This window comes from Lactuca sativa, chromosome 3, assembly GCF_002870075.4.
Source record: "Lactuca sativa cultivar Salinas chromosome 3, Lsat_Salinas_v11, whole genome shotgun sequence".
NCBI lineage: Eukaryota > Viridiplantae > Streptophyta > Magnoliopsida > Asterales > Asteraceae > Lactuca > Lactuca sativa.
In genome coordinates, this window is record NC_056625.2 from 287,356,370 (window position 1) to 287,371,800 (window position 15,431).

Consider the following 15,431-nt stretch of genomic DNA (forward strand, 5'->3'; position numbering starts at 1 on the left):
ATAATTTTAATTTTGACTTTTTGCTTGACTTGATAGTTACGAACAAATCCTCAACACATTCCGGTTGAGTTCAATTACATTCATTCCGATCATCACTCACTGATTGCGAATTCATTTGTTTTGATTGTTTGAAGCCTCGATAGCAAAACCCGCTTGGTGATTTCGAACAGAACTTCAAGGCAATTCCGAATGCAGTGAACTTCTGATTCTAATAGAAATTCCGACTATGGTTCAAGAGCCGAACACATCCACATCGATTCCGTCATACCGATTTCAAATGGTTTCGATTTTAACTTTTTCTGGTTTCACCATTCAAATTGAGATACAGTCCAATTTATTGGTACAAACACCCAATCTATACTCCAAAGATCGATTTCTTTCACAAATCATCAATAATTTTCAAAGATCGATACAGATCTTAAAAAATTAAATTGACTATAGGAATAAGGAAACTAAAGAAAAATGTGATCTTGGACTAAAACAAACAGAAATCGATTGATTTTCGTACATCAACAAGCAAGAACCCCAAACAAACCATCGATTATTAGTTTTTGACAAATAAGGAAAACCAAACTGGATGAATGAAAACACAGAGAAGCGACGCAAACAGCAGCACTCGATATTATATTGAGGCTAAAGAGATGGATCGTGAACAGTGAAAGTTTGGGCCAGATCAAAAAGAGTGGATTCGTAATTGACATTTGATTGAATTAATAAACTGATCCAATCATAAATACGATCAGAAAAAACAAATTGGATTAACAGAAAATTACCCCGATGAACAGTGGATGAACATAAATTTTCATGAACAATTGTTTGAACAGAATTTTGATTCCAAGACGGCAAAACACCAATAATCTTCAATAACTTGTGCAGAAAATCATCAACCCAAGAACCGATACTTCAAAAATCAATAATTTTCCGATACTTCAAAAATCAATAATTTTCAAATACCCGCTCTGATACCACTTGTTGGGATTGAAACCCTAATTGAGATTTGATGATCAAGATGCGGAAAATAAGAACAAACACAAATATGAAGATTATGTCGAATGATCACTCGATTTATTCAAATAAGAGGAATAAATTACAATTTCAGCATAGACTAAAAAATCTAAATCTACACAAGAAACCTCACATGGCGGCTACATTTTGCCTCACTCTTAACCCTAATAATGAATAATACATGACTATTTATAGGGAAAAGAGAAGTATTGGGCTTTTAACCTACACTTCATCAAGGGGCCCATTGTCATCATCCATGGAGTGCTTTGAAACCCTATATAGACGACAGAGAAGGCCGTGTCCCGAAGATGCATCCCAAATAGTGGATAGTGGGTTTCCAATATAAGTGATGAACTAGAGGTAGAGACTCATAACTGAACTGACTAATGTAAACCTATATGTCTATGCTTGTATACATAATATATAACTAATGAATCAAACGACCTTCAGATGAACATCCAATCCCACCAGACCACATCTCAACGAAGAAAAGGAAATAGGGCGGACAAGCCTTCCTAAGTCCTTCAATCATTATTTATATGCACCTATACAAGCACAGGCATACACCTAACTACGTCTGAGTATATAACAAGTGGAAACATATCGTGAAGTATAACTGAATCGTGATGTATAAACAACAGTGTGGAATAACCGAATCGTGATGTATAAACATACAGTGTGGAATAACCGAATCGTGATGTATAAACGTACAATGTGGAATATCCGAATCATGAAGTATAAGCGTTACCAAATATAAGTCTATCACGAAGTAGAAGCGATAACAAGTGAAGTAAGGGCGTCTAATAGGCATAAGCGACTACAAGTATAAGCGAAATAGAGGCAATAACAAGTATAAACGCATCACGAAGTGAAAGCGTTATCAAGTAGGATTTTAAACTAAGAGGGAGTATCAAACCATGGAAGAAAACCTTTATACTTGAGAAAATCACAACTTGGTGTTCTTTGGTAAAATAAGTTTGAAAACCTTTAAAAATTCTTTGGAAACTTTTCATAAACCATTTTAAAATGAACTTTGATATAACAGTATAAGTAAGAGTTTTGAACAAGTGAAAACCTTTTGGAAAACCATTTATAGTATCCTACTTGGTAAAACAGTTTACAGTGTGGTAAATCCTTGTGCATGCAGGTTATCAATCACATGTGATTGATATGATAACTGGCATGTTTAACTTGTATTCCCCCCCACTATAAAACATCTAAAAACATTTAAAAAGGTTCATTCAGGGGTATCAACTCACCTGGTGTAAGTGGATCCGACGAAGGTGCCGGTTGGGTGCTCGGTGTCAAATAAAGACTTGAACACACTTAGTGACCTATTTAACATATGATAACATATGTTTACATACAATTAGTATATATAATAACCAATTTACAAGTATACGCATCCTAAAGTGCGGAAAACACTTTGGTTAAGTGTTTGGGGTGTCCCGGGTAACATTTAAGGGTGTGAATGGCTTAGGAATGGAGTTTACTCTCCAAGAGTAAACTCTCCATATAGTGTTTACGGCCCTGGGACGACTCCCCATGAGTTTACGGACGTAAAGTCATGGTGAGGGGGTTCTAGGATGTTTAAAGGCCTTATATCGATCATGGAATTTTGCTAGGTCCAAATCTAAAATGTATGAGTGGATTTAAGGTGTTTAAAGGGACTATATAGGAGTTTACGGCCCATGAACCACCCCTATGGGAGTTCACGGCCGTGAACTCCTAGCCCTTGATTTTTTGGAAGTTTAAGGCCCTTATTTCAATCCTAGTAATTTATAATGAAGTATAAGGCTATTTGGGGGAATTAAAACTACCATTTTACATGGTTTGGAGGTGTTTACGGCCTAAGCATGTGCTTGGACCGTAAACTCCATTTTACCCCTCAAATCTAAGTTTTTAATTGCTCCAAACCCGAAATAGCAAGTCCCTAATTTATGTCTTAATCCTAAGGGTGGTTTGGGAGTGTTTGGAACTTGTTTTAACAAGTTTAGAGGGTGTTTACGGCCTAAGCATGTTCTTGGGCCGTAAACCCTCTTTTATTCCCCAAAATTGATTGTTTTAAGGTGCAAACACTCCTAGGCTAAATCCCCAATTAGTTTCCAAGCTTGAAGGGACAATTTCGGGTCATTTTGGCCTCATTTAAGGGGTTTACGGCCTAATGAGGCTCTTAGGCCGTAAACTCCTTTTCAACAGCTTAAATGGTCGATTTTTGTGCTATAATGACATGCAATGGGTTTTAAAACAAGCTAGGGTACAAGAATTTACGATTTGGAGACGGAAACTTGCGGTTTTTGGGACCAAATAGGACTTTTATGAGAGAGAGAGAATATAGAGAGAGAGAGAGTAAAAAGGATGAAATCAAGTTTACTCTCCCTTATATAGGGTTGGAGTTGAAGTTCAGTGGGAATCTACTTGATACTGCCGTTAAACGGGGCTTTTGGTCGCACCCGATTTAGTGGTCGTAATAAAATTAACTTTTTCCAAATTAATATGGAAATGTAATTTAAGTGTTTTTATTTATTTTATTACGAAGAATAACGACATAAGAATATAAATAAATTAAACATTTAATTATTTGATGACCTCTTATTAACGGAACTTTTATACAGTGGAATATTCTGTCAACAGCAACGGGGTAATGTAACGGAATGACTTTGGGTTGTCACATCATCCCCCTGTTAGAGGGAATTTCATCCCGAAATTCAGGTCTAGGTAAGGAAGTAGGTATGAATGATCGAGGCAGGAGGGTACTTCCTATTCGGTTTGTCCTCGCATTCCCAAGTGAATCTCTGGCCTGTGTTTGTCACTCCAACAAACCTTCACCTACAGGATGCGGATTTCCGTCTCGTGTAGTTAGCGAGTTCCGACTGGTGTATCTATGAGGTTAGGGTTCTCAATGGTTTCTATCAAGATGAGCGGGATAAAAAAGTGACGTCGACCAACACTGATCAAGTCTAAGGAGTGGAAGGATCGGGTGTGAAACTTGTGGAATATCCGGAAGTAGTAGTGCTCTGACGAGGGTTGGACCAAATCTCCGCGAGGATTCTCAGATAGTCCTAAGCTCTCAGAAGGGTAGAGCTTTTCAGTACTTAGAACATAGTGTACTTCTATGGCAAGATCACCACTGGCGTGATCGCCATTCCGAAGTTCCTAACGTTCTCTCCCATACGGTTAGTGTAATCCTTCAGGTTGGTTCTTAGGAAGCTCGGGTTGTCTTTGTTTTCGCGTTTCTTGTCAATTGGTTTTTAGAGGCTTTCTAGATCATCGGATGGGTTGTGTATTTACGGTTATCTGTCTTCTGTAGAGTGTCTATCTCAAGCTCGTGCAAAATGAACCTGCACTTGCAAATCTTGAGATATCGCTAACGGAAACCCTCAGGGCCAGGGAGATAGGGTTTCACCAGACGAGTGTTGGACTATCTCGGGAGATGGTTCTACTATCTCTACGTGAGATAGTATTCGTGAAACACCTGATAGTCCAATGAATCTTTGGAAGACATGCCCTAATTTCCAAGGCGTTAGTTTATTCTAGTACGGAAAGCGCGTGATCCAATATAACCCATCGACTAACACCTAAACTGGTGTCAACTCTATAAGCTCTTCGGGATCTGGGTTATAAGGCTTAACGCAACTACTTTCGCACTTTGATCAAGTATTCTAGGCTGCGGTTCTCGGTATTCTAGTGTTTACTTCGGAGAATGAAGTCTATCGTCTACAGGGCGACAAAGATTTCCTCCATGCGAGAGGGTGGAGGGTTATAGGCACTACTTGTCTGTAACAGGGTGGACGAAGTGCCTGAGTAGTGACAATATCTTCAACAACTACTCTTCCAAAAGTTATGAGTTTTCTTGGTCTAGGTCATCTCTAGTGTTTATAGGTTCCCATCACTCGGAACTTTAATCTCTTTACTAGCTGAGGGTGTTAGCTACTATGTGGGCTTAACCGGTATGACAACAAAGTTCGGATTTGTGGACATTATAGTAGCTCCACCCGTAGTGGTTATCTTGACTCCAGCTCCTATTTTATGGAATAGGATGAAGGGCTTTCCTATGAGGTTCGTGGTAGAGCTCATACTCGGCTTAACCACTAATACTTGGTGTATGCAAGCCGTATATAATTGAGGTTGGCAGGATGTTCAGTTGTGCGAATCCACCCCAGACCCACAACCCAACGAGGAACAGGGAGTAGGGAGGAAGCACACATCTTAAATCTTTTTTTATCTCAATTATATACCACCTTTACGCATATACCTGGTTATAGTGGTGATTCCTATGAGTTCTATTCTCTGGGTTCACGAACCTAGTGTGCGAGGTGCGAAGGGTCTTTCTGGGGGATCTACGAAGTGTGCTTCGGGTGGTTATTGTCTTCTAGAGTATCTTGCAGTGTCTTTCGCTTCGGTTTCCATCTTAACTAAGAGGGGTCGGTCAACAGCGCGCGGTACCCTTCTCTTGGGTAGTTCGGAAGGTTTGAGATAAGAGGGACGACTGAAGGATCGCATTAGGTTTTATTATTTGTATTATGTTTAGGTTCGGGAGAACCTTTATTTGCCGACATCTCTACAGAGAAAGTTCTTTTTACACAGCACTAGGGATGTACACATGGTCGCACTACGTCAAACCATGATCGATAGAGTCGTCGCAGTTGGCATACCTCGACATGATATAAAGTGAGGGTCGATAGATTCATGCGCCGAACAGGCACACAAGTTCTAGGCGTCTAAGGTTTCGTCCTGTGTATCACTGTCGCGTATACTTGGACCGATATAGTCGATGCGGAACTATAGAGAGTTCTAAGTGTTTCTGAGTGGAGTACCTTCTCATGAATGGATTCTCACGAGTCATTTCTATAATCGCCTAACATATACTAGTCATGTATAATTAAGGTGGGGAGGGCTGTTGACTGAACGACCCCTCCCTAAATCCACAACCAAACGAGGAACATGAAATGAGGCGGCATTCACTCACTCTAGGTCTATCCATCTTAACTATACATGGCCGTAACGTATATGTTTAGCCATTATAGTTTTACCTGATGAATTTTAAATTTTATAATAGTGTTGCGACTTTCGCCTTACTGGGAAAAATATTTACATTTAAATTAGTCTTTTAATGTTTTCAGTTTAGCTATCTGAGATTGAGTGACGTACCAAAAATCCACCAGGTTCCTTGATGCTTCTCCCTAAGCATTAGAGTTAGGCTCCTCTGTGTCTTTGTCATTTCCTTCGGTTGGGCAGTCCTTCTTCAAGTGTCCAATTGCACCACATAGACGGCAAACTGGATTGGCCGCCACATTAGTAGTTGATATAATAAACTTAACCGGAGTTCTGCATACGCTTGTAGTATGTCCCTTCATGTTGCACCTAGCACATAAGAGTTTCCAGCATATACCATGATGATGGTAGCTACACTTGCCGTAGTGGGGAAGGTTTCCTAGGTATGGTCTTCTTGAAGTCGGGAGGGAAGGATTAACAGGGGTATCGACTGTCTCAGCTCGTTGCCCTTCGGAAGGTGCTTGAGCCGAGGTACCTCCCTCCTCGATCTTGAGTTTTATCTTTAGTGGATTCGGTTGAGGTTCTTGGGTGGTTGGGTATGCAGGTGTTGGTTGCTGCTGCCCATTGCTAGGATCGGAATCTCCAACAGGGCCCTTGCTAACATTGGCATTGTTAGCATTCAGGTGAGCCATGACAGCTGCTACGGCTGTCGAGACTGCAGCTTGGAACGTAGCTTCATCGAATAAGAGAGTAGGTTTCTTGCTTTTGGACTGGTTAAGCTTCTTTGGAGGCATGGCTTTCCTACACGGAAAGGAATACAAGATAATGAGAGACGATGACTAACCCTGGACATATCTGTCCTGACTGTATTAGGCATAAATTTTTTCTTCCGTGCCTCGGGTAATGGTTGTCTGAGTGTCGACCTACATCCCTATGAAGTAGTCCTGGTAATCAAGGTAGGAGTATGAGTATCGGAAAAAGGCCATAAGATGCAAGTCGTTCCTACTTAGTTACCTTTATACTGGGAAAGGTCACTCTCCGGTCTGGAAAGATTTGAGAACAATTCATAATGAAACCACAGAAAGAGAGGCTCATGAAGTCTTATGGCCAAACAACCTCTACATAGGTGTGGGGATCCGCTCTAAACGTGCTACTGGCAACGGGAAACGACGATTTACCTAACACATAGCGTGAGTAGTGTAACCACTAACTCACTAAATTGTATTATTTTATGGGTTTATTAGCGTGACAAACACGAGGAAAAGACACTTCTCGGGTTCCATGTACTGGCTCCCTCTGTCTGCCTCGTATCTTTAACTGAAATCGGTGTGGGTTTCCTTCGGGTAGTTACCTAGGGTTCTTTTCTCATGAAGACACATTGAATTTCTACTCCACCTTACTTCCGAATCCGACTCCGGGTGTCATCACTTCATGATGGATGACTGGAAATCTCGGAAGTTTAGGCAAATTTCTCACCGATGTCCCTAAAAAGATATAGGCACTTGGTGAATTCAATAGTCTCAACCCAGCTCATTTATTTCCGAACAGGAAACCTTCTCAATGAACCTCCTCTGGGTCTGAGTCAACTCTTCTGTCAAGCACTGAAGTGGATAGGGTTGTCTACAGGGTTCGTGCGAGAATGGAAATGTCTAAAGAATCCTAAAAGATTATTAACATTTCACTGGATGATCCATATCGAGTCCTGCTACGATTACACAGGGTATACAAATCATATATAGCTTAGATATGATAGGCCTTCGAATATGTGATACTACTCTATATCCACATCCCAACGAGGAAAAGGTAGTAGAGCAAAACCACGCATTCTTAGCCTATGGGATCCTTATTATATATAACCTTGGGAGTATACCCTCTATAGTTGTAGGTATATCAATAAGGATCTTTTTAGTTCTCCACACAAGGTTGTTTATGGATCCTAAAATACCCTTATGGTATTTTAACTTCTTGTTTGTTTCTCATCTTCTGAATATGATTTTGGGATTAATGTGAGTCTTTTAGTATTCCAAAATACTCCTATAGTATTTTAACTTTATGTTTGGCTCTGGCACTCCTAGTTGGTAAGTTTCAGACCTGTTGCACACCACTATCACTCCCAAGCACATGTTTATCGCATCTCGAATAAATGTAGTTGATCAGGTTACATTTATTCCAGCTTACGATTACATAACTGCCCAGGTTTGACGATAATGTTCAACATCCGAAGACTTTTATTATTGTTCTTCTTGTGATACTTGTGTTCGAGTGTTTAGGTTATGGATGTTCTTACACTTTGGTAAAACATGGTTATATTTTAATGTATAATTCTTGGTCAGAGTGTTTTATCCCTTTATATTTATAAGTTGTATATGTTTTATGAATTGATATACTTAGCTCACTATAAACAATGCTCTGATACCAATCTGTCACACCCCAAAACCGGAACGGCGGAAACGTTCTGGGGTGGATGACGTCATGTCAAGTACCACAACACATGCATTATATTAATCAAAGTACAACAAAACATTGCATTAATAGTAATAGTTTTACATGGTTTACATTACAATATATCAAAGTAATACAAGTAAATAATATAGGTGCAGGTTGGTACTAAATTGTCTTCATCAGAAGCTCCGGGGATGTACCTGTCTAATGCTGACCTGAGAATACAAGTTATTTGAAAAGCGAGTATCAGCATTTTTACAAATGCTGGTGAGTTCGTAAGTATTTAGTGTCATTTTATCCAAATAACTTCAATAAAAGTGGTAGTTTTAGAGTGTCCATTACATTAGTGTCTTTTCCAGAAAATCCTATATTTTCTTTAATAAAAGCAGTCTTCTACCAAGACTGGACGGAGTTATGTGGTAAAAAGTAGTTTTCCCTTAATCGTTATCATTATCAAAACATTGAATTTGATTATTAAAGAAAGAAGGATAAATCAGGGAAAATAACATATGCCTTAGCAGTGAAGACTGCTGACTAAGGCAAGAGGAATCATAGACTCCAAGAGAGTATCGAACAAACGACACACCTGGCTCACTCTAACAAAGGGAGACACAGACCCCAGATGCTACCAGATGAAAGGTACAGCTAGCAAGGTCTAAAAACAGAGAATACAGACCCCGGACAGTATCAAATGAAAGATACAGCTAGCAAGGTTTAAAACAAAGAATACAGACCCCAGACAGTATCAAATGAAAGATACAGGTAGTAAGATCTAAAAATAGTGTGACTCTGAGAGTGGGTTTCTATCATACAGTGTAAATTGCTGGTGAAATACCATAACCTTAAGGCCATGAATTATAAGGTAACCTGGGATACTCGTAACCATACTAACCGACACTAGAGTACCTGACGCCCTACAAGCGTCTATAAAATGTGACATTTGTCACCCCTTGGCTTGGTAGGCCTTGGACTGTAGCTAGCATTCAGGGTGCGGGGGTGTCAATCTCATATAGATCTATACACACAATTTATGCTCTCCCTACAGGAGACTCTGGTTACCAACTAGACGACGGAGAAGGCCGTGTCCCGAAGATGCATCCCAAATAGTGGATAGTGGGTTTCTAATATAAGTGTTGAACTAGAGGTAGAGACTCATAACTGAACTGACTAATGTAAACATATATGTCTATGCTTCTATACATAATATATAACTAATGAATCAAACGAACTTCGGACGGACATCCGATCCCACCAGACCACATCTCAACGAAGAAAAGGAAATAGGGCGGACAAGCCTTCCTAAGTCCTTCAATCATTATTTATATGCACCTATACAAGCACAGGCATACACCTAACTACGTCTGAGTATATAACAAGTGGAAACGTATCGTGAAGTATAACTGAATCGTGATGTATAAACAACAGTCTGGAATAACCGAATCGTGATGTATAAACATACAATGTGGAATAACCGAATCGTGATGTATAAACGTACAATGTGGAATATCCGAATCATGAAGTATAAGCGTTACCAAATATAAGTCTATCACGAAGTAGACGCGATAACAAGTGAAGTAAGGGCGTCTAATAGGCATAAGCGACTACAAGTATAAGCGAAATAGAGGCAATAACAAGTATAAACGCATCACGAAGTGAAAGCGTTATCAAGTAGGATTTTAAACTAAGAGGGAGTATCAAACCATGGAAGAAAACCTTTATACTTGAGAAAATCACAACTTGGTGTTCTTTGGTAAAATAAGTTTGAAAACCTTTAAAAATTCTTTGGAAACTTTTCATAAACCAGTTTAAAATGAACTTTGATATAACAGTATAAGTAAGAGTTTTGAACAATTGAAAACCTTTTGGAAAACCATTTATAGTATCCTACTTGGTAAGACAGTTTACAGTGTGGTAAATCCTTGTGCATGCGGGTTATCAATCACATGTGATTGATATGATAACTGGCATGTTTAACTTGTATTCCCCCCCCCCCCCACTATAAAACATCTAAAAACATTTAAAAAGGTTCATTCAGGGGTATCAACTCACCTAGTGTAAGTGGATCCGACGAAGGTGTCGGTTGGGTGCTCGGTGTCAAATAAAGACTTGAACACACTTAGTGACCTATTTAACATATGATAACATATGTTTACATACAATTAGTATATATAATAACCAATTTACAAGTATACGCATCCTAAAGTGCGGAAAACACTTTGGTTAAGTCTTTGGGGTGTCCCGGGTAACATTTAAGGGTGTGAATGGCTTAGGAATGGAGTTTACTCTCCAAGAGTAAACTCTCCATATAGTGTTTACGGCCCTGGGACGACTCCCCATGAGTTTACGGACGTAAAGTCATGGTGAGGGGGTTCTAGGATGTTTAAAGGCCTTATATCGATCATGGAATTTTGCTAGGTCCAAATCAAAAATGTATGAGTGGATTTAAGGTGTTTAAAGGGACTATATAGGAGTTTACGGCCCATGAACCACCCCTATGGGAGTTCACGGCCGTGAACTCCTATCCCTTGATTTTTTGGAAGTTTAAGGCCCTTATTTCAATCCTAGTAATTTATAATGAAGTATAAGGCCATTTGGGGGAATTAAAACTACCATTTGACATGGTTTGGAGATGTTTACTGCCTAAGCATGTGCTTGGGCCGTAAACTCCATTTTACCACTCAAATCAAAGTTTTTAATTTCTACAAACCCGAAATAGCAAGTCCCTAATTTATGTCTTAATCTTAAGGGTGGTTTAGGAGTGTTTGGAACTTGTTTTAACAAGTTTAGAGGGTGTTTACGGCCTAAGCATGTTATTGGGCCTGTAAACCCTCTTTTATGCCCCAAAATTGATTGTTTTAAGGTGCAAACACTCCTAGGCTAAATCCCCAATTAGTTTCCAAGCTTGAAGGGACAATTTCGGGTCATTTTGGCCTCATTTAAGGGGTTTACGGCCTAAGGAGGCTCTTAGGCCGTAAACTCCTTTTCAACAGCTTAAATGGTCGATTTTTGTGCTATAATGACATGCAATGGGTTGTAAAACAAGCTAGGGTACAAGAATTTACGATTTGGAGACGGAAACTTGCGGTTTTTGGGACGAAATCGGACTTTTATGACAGAGAGAGAGGGTATAGAGAGAGAGAGAGAGAGAGTGTAAAAAGGGTGAAATAAAGTTTACTCTCCCTTATATAGGGTTGGAGTTCAAGCTTAGTGGGAATCTACTCAATACTGCTGTTAAACGGGGCTTTTGGTCGCACCCGATTTAGTGGTCGTAATAAAATTAACTTTTTCCAAATTAATATGGAAATGTAATTTAAGTGTTTTTATTTATTTTTTTATGACAAATAACGACATAAGAATATAAATAAATAAAACATTTATTTATTTGACGACCTCTTATTAACGGAACTTTTATACAGTGGAATATTACGTCAACAGCAACGGGGTAATGTAACGGAATGACTTTGGGTTGTCACATCATCCCCCTGTTAGAGGGAATTTCGTCCCGAAATTCAGGTCTAGGTAAGGAAGTAGGTATGAATGATCGAGTCAGGAGGGTACTTCCTATTCGGTTTGTCCTCGCATTCCCAAGTGAATCTCTGGCCTATGTTTGTCACTCCAACAAACCTTCACCTACAGGATGCGGATTTCCGTCTCGTGTAGTTAGCGAGTTCCGACTGGTGTATCTACGAGGTTAGGGTTCTCAATGGTTTCTATCAAGATGAGTGGGATAAGAAAGTGACGTCGGGCAACACTGATCAAGTCTAAGGAGTGGATCGATCGGGTGTGAAACTTGTGGAATATCCGGAAGTAGTAGTGGTCTGACGAGGGTTGGACCAAATCTCCGAGAGGATTCTCAGATGGTCCTAAGCTCTCAGAAGGGTAGAGCTTTTCAGTACTTAGAACATAGTGTACTTCTATGGCAAGATCACCACTGGCGTGATCGCCATTCCGAAGTTCCTAACGTTCTCTCCCATACTGGTAGTGTAATCCTTCAGGTTGGTTCTTAGGAAGCTCGGGTTGTCTTTGTTTTCGCGTTTCCTGTCAATTGGTTTTTAGAGGCTTTCTAGATCATCGGATCGGTTGTGTATTTACGGTTATCTGTCTTCAGTAGAGTGTCTATCTCAAGCTCGTGCAAAATGAACCTGCACTTGCAAATCTTGAGATATCTCTAACGGAAACCCTCGGGGCCAGGGAGATAGGGTTTCACCAGACGAGTGTTGGACTATATCGGGAGATGGTTCTACTATCTCTGCGTGAGATAGTATTCGTGGAACACCTGATAGTCCAATGAATTTTTGTAAGACATGCCCTAATTTCCAAGGCGTTAGTTTATTCTAGTGCGGAAAGCGTGTGCTCCAATATAACCCATCGACTAACACCTAGACTGGTGTCAACTCTATAAGCTCTTCGGGATCTGGGTTATAAGGCTTAACACAACTACTTTCACACTTTGATCAAGTATTCTAGGCTGCGGAGGTTATCCTGTGGTTCTCGGTATTCTAGTGTTTACTTCGGAGAATGAAGTCTATCATCTACAGGGCGACGACGATTTCCTCCATGCGAGAGGGTGGAGGGTTATAGGCACTACTTGTCTGTAACAGGGTGGACGAAGTGCCTGAGTAGTGAAAATATCTTCAACAACTACTCTTCCGAAAGTTATGAGTTTTCTTGGTCTAGGTCATATCTAGTGAGTATAGGTTCCCATCACTCGGAACTTTAATCTCTTTACTAGTTGAGGGTGTTAGCTACTATGTGGGCTTAACCGGTATGACAACAAACTTCGGATTTGTGATCATTATAGTAGCTCCACCCGCAGTGGTTATCTTGACTCCAGCTCCTATTTTATGGAATAGGATGAAGGGCTTTACTATGAGGTTCGTGGTAGAGCTCATACTCGGCTTAACCACTAATACTTGGTGTATGCAAGCCGTATATAATTGAGGTCGGCAGGATGTTCAGTTGTGCGACTCCACCCCTGACCCACAACCCAACGAGGAACAGTGAGTAGGGAGGAAGCACACATCTTAAATCTTTTTTATCTCAATTATATACCACCTTTACGCATATACCTGGTTATAGTGGTGATTCCTACGAGTTCTATTCTCTGGGTTCACGAACCTAGTGTGCGAGGTGCGAAGGGTCTTTCTGGGGGATTTACGAAGTGTGCTTCGGGTGGTTATTGTCTTCTAGAGTATCTTGCAGTGTCTTTCGCTTCGGTTTCCATCTTGACTAAGAGGGGTCGGTCAACAGCGCGCGGTACCCTTCTCTTGGGTACTTCGAAACGTTTGAGATAAGAGGGACGACTGACGGATCGCATTAGGTTTTATTATTTGTATTATGTTTAGGTTCGGGAGAACCTTTATTTGCTGACATCTCTACGGAGAAAGTTCTTTTTACACAGCACTAGGGATGTACACATGGTCGCACTACGTCAAACCATGATCGATAGAGTCGTCGAAGTTGGCATACCTCGACATGATATAAAGTGAGGGTCGATAGATTCATGCGCCGAATAGGCATACAAGTTCTAGGCGTCTAAGGTTTCGTCCTGTGTATCACTGTCGCGGATACTTGGACCGATAGAGTCGACGCGGAACTATAGAGAGTTCTAAGTGTTTCTGAGTGGAGTACCTTCTCATGAATGGATTCTCACGATGCGTTTCTATAATCGCCTAACATATACTAGTCATGTATAATTAAGGTGGGGAGGACTGTTGACTAAGCGACCCCTCCCTAAATCCACAACCAAACGAGGAACATGAAATGAGGCGGTTTTCACTCACTCTAGGTCTATCCATCTTAACTATACATGGCCGTAACGTATATGTTTAGCCATTATAGTTTTACCTGATGAATTTTAAATTTTATAATAGTGCTGCGACTTTCGCCTTACTGGGAAAAATATTTACATTTAAATTAGTCTTTTAATGTTTTCAGTTTAGCTATCCGAGATTGAGTGACGTACCAAAAATCCACCGGGTTCCTTGATGCTTCTCCCTAAGCATTAGAGTTAGGCTCTTCTTGTGTCTTTGTCTTTTCCTTCGGTTGGGCAGTCCTTCTTGAAGTGTCCAATTGCACCACATAGACGGCAAACTGGATTGGCCGCCACATTAGTGGTTGATGTAATAAACTTAACCGGAGTTCTGCATACGCTTGCAGTATGTCCCTTCATGTTGCACCTAGCACATAAGAGTTCCCGGCATACACCATGATGATGGTAGCTACACTTGCCGTAGTGGGGAAGGTTTCCTAGGTATGGTCTTCTTGAAGTCGGGAGGGAAGGATTGACAGGGGTATCGACTGTCTCAGCTCGTTGCCCTTCGGAAGGTCCTTGAGCCGAGGTACCTCCCTCCTCGATCTTGAGTTTTATCTTTAGTGAATTCGGTTGAGGTTCTTGGGTGGTTGGGTATGCAGGTGTTGGTTGCTGCTGCCCATTGCTAGGATCGGAATCTCCAACAGGGCCCTTGCTAACATTGGTGTTGTTAGCATTCAGGTGAGCCATGACAGCTGCTACGGCTGTCGAGACTGCAGCTTGGAACGTAGCTTCATCGAATAAGAGAATAGGTTTCTTGATTGTGGACTGGTTACGCTTCTTTGGAGGCATGGCTTTCCTACACGGAAAGGAATACAAGATAATGAGAGACGATGACTAACCCTGGACATATCTATCCTGACTGTATTAGGCATAAAAAAAAAAATTCATTGCCTCGGGTAATGGTTGTCTGAGTGTTGACCTACATCCCTATGATGTAGTCCTGGTAATCAAGGTAGGTGTATGGGTATCGGAAAAAGGCCATAAGATGCGAGTCGTTCCTACTAAGTTACCTATATACTGGGAAAGGTCACTCTCCGGTCTGGAAAGATTTGAGAACAATTCATAATGAAACCACAGAAAGAGAGGCTCATGAAGTCTTATGGCCAAACAACCTTAACATAGGTGTGGGGATCCGCTCTAAACGTGCTACTGGCAACGGGAAACGACGATTTAC